Source organism: Salvelinus namaycush, chromosome 39 (assembly GCF_016432855.1).
Source record: "Salvelinus namaycush isolate Seneca chromosome 39, SaNama_1.0, whole genome shotgun sequence".
Classification (NCBI taxonomy): domain Eukaryota; kingdom Metazoa; phylum Chordata; class Actinopteri; order Salmoniformes; family Salmonidae; genus Salvelinus; species Salvelinus namaycush.
The window spans coordinates 20,781,062-20,783,567 of record NC_052345.1 but is presented as its reverse complement, the minus strand read 5'-3'; the positions used below and the strand labels follow the sequence as shown (position 1 = coordinate 20,783,567).

Below are 2,506 nucleotides of genomic sequence, written 5' to 3'. Positions count from 1 at the left end.
TAGTCACTTTTTGTTAAATCTCATAAATAGTACTCTTTCAATTCAGAGCAAATGTTTAGGGTTCTACATTGTGACATCATTAAAATACTCCTACTACAATGTTAAATCATTCTACATTGTGACATCATTAACATACTCCTACAACAATGTTACAACATTCTACATTGTGACATCATTAGAATACTGCTACTACAATGTTAAAACATTCTATATTGTGACGTGACTAAAATACTTCCACAATATTAAAAACATTCTACATTATTTCATTGATATCATGAAACACCATGTATTTTCTGATGTTTAGTCAGAGATCTTTTATCAGAGTATCTCATCCCACATTGATTACAGCTATGAGGTTTCTCTCCTGTGTGTGTTCTATGGTGAGATACCAGGCTGCTTAGCTGAGTAAAACTTCTCCCACATTGATCACAGCTATAAGGTTTCTCTCCTATGTGTATTCTCTGGTGTACAGTCAGAAGGCCAGATGAAGAAAAACTCTTCCCACATTGATTACAACTATAAGGTTTCTCTCCTGTGTGTGTTCTCTGGTGTACTTTCAGGCTGGTTGAATGAGTAAAACTCTTCCCACATTGAGTACAGCTATAAGGCTTCTCTCCTGTGTGTGTTCTCTGGTGTTTTGTCAGACAGCCAGATGTACCAAAACTCTTCCCACATTGATCACAGCTTTCTCTCCTGTGTGGGTTCTCCGGTGTGTTGCCAGAAGGCCAGATGTACCAAAACTCTTCCCACATTGATCACAGCTATAAGATTTCTCTCCTGTGTGTGTTCTCCGGTGTGTTGCCAGTCGGCCAGATGTACCAAAACTCTTCCCACATTGATCACAGCTATAAGCTTTCTCTCCTGTGTGTGTTCTCTGGTGTGATGTCAGACAGCCAGATGTACCGAAACCCTTTCCACATTGATCACAGCTATATCGTTTCTCTCCTGTGTGTGTTCTCTGGTGTATAGTTAGATAGCTAGATGTAGTAAAACTCTTCCCACATTGATCACAGGTATAAGGCTTCTCTCCTGTGTGTGTTCTCTGGTGTATAGTTAGATAGCGAGATGTACCGAAACACTTTCCACATTGATCACAGCTATACGGTTTCTCTCCTGTGTGTGTTCTCTGGTGTATAGTTAGATAGCGAGATGTACCGAAACCCTTTCCACATTGATCACAGCTGTATGATTTCTCTCCTGTGTGTATTCTCTGATGTATAGTGAGACAGCTTGACTCAGTAAAACTCTTCCCACATTGATCACAGCCATGAGATTTCTCTCCAGTGTGAATTCTTTGATGTATTTTAAGGTCTAGTGAAGAGTTGAATCTTATCCCACAGTCAGAGCAGCAGTGAGATTTCCTCCCTGTGGGTCTCTGCTGGTGTTTCTTGAGGAGTTCTGATCTGGAGAGACTCTTCTCTGCCTCGTCAGCATTATGATGTTGTTGAGACTTCCCAGAGGATCCACGATAGTCCCGTCTCTCTCCTGTGTGAATGACACAGTCAGACAGATGGTTAAAGGCCAACAACAGCAGAAATCCACTGTTAATTTGAGGTAAAAGATGATGCCCAGAGCATACCCATGAAGTTGGTACAACAATTGACGTCTGTTAAATTATTTGACAATTAAGACAGTCAAGTTAGCAACAAGTCATATTTTGTCTTGTTTTCACATTAGTGGTAACTAGAAATAAGTTATTCAAGTTGTTGAAATCCTAAGCAGTGTGCCAGACAACTATTGGTCACCAATGTAGGCCGTTTTCTGTGTTTGGTAAAATTGCAGCACGAGGGCAATGCACAAAAAATTTGAATGCAGAAACACCTCCCTGCTAATGAGGAAACCGACAGTTATGGATGTTGTATATCTGCCTGGAGCAAAAATGGTGAGCAAAGATTTTAGTTTTCCACAATGTATTCTGAATATTACAGCGCACTATCAACGCAAGATCAGGAGTGCTACTCAAGGAAACTCACATTAAGCTCTGTTTCTATTCACTAATTCACCACCGTGGGGGGAAAACTCAGGGGAGTTCTCATAGGCTGACAGCAAAAATAACCTCCATTTTCCAGGTTGCTTATGAGTGCATTTCACACTACTTTTGGATTATAATTGTAAGGCTCGCTTGAATGTCCTGGTTAATATATTTGTGTATGTTTGTGTTTTTGTCGCAAATCAACTGCTATATACTTAAAAAACACTTAACCAGTAAAATGCTCTTTGGCTAGCTTTAACATCAGCCATAACTTCACCAAACAGTAACATAGACCTACTGTAGGACCCATAACTTCACCTAATAACAACAGACCTAGGATTATAAATCGTTTAATATTTCAGGTGAAACATGGAAACTAAAATGTCTGCCATGACATTTCATAACCAGATAATTTTGTGAATAATCCCACTAGACTACTCTGTAATGTCTTGTCATTCTAAATGTCCTGAATAAAGGACAATAGCTCTGTGTGTTGTACAATAGCCTATCCATCAAGGAACAGTTCTCTACACA

General features: G+C 39.5%; 1 pseudogene; it reads right to left on the bottom strand.

The window, feature by feature from the left end:
- Positions 1-359: 359 nt before the first annotated feature.
- Positions 360-1,405, bottom strand: LOC120032552 (annotated as a pseudogene).
- Positions 1,406-2,506: the final 1,101 nt, after the last annotated feature.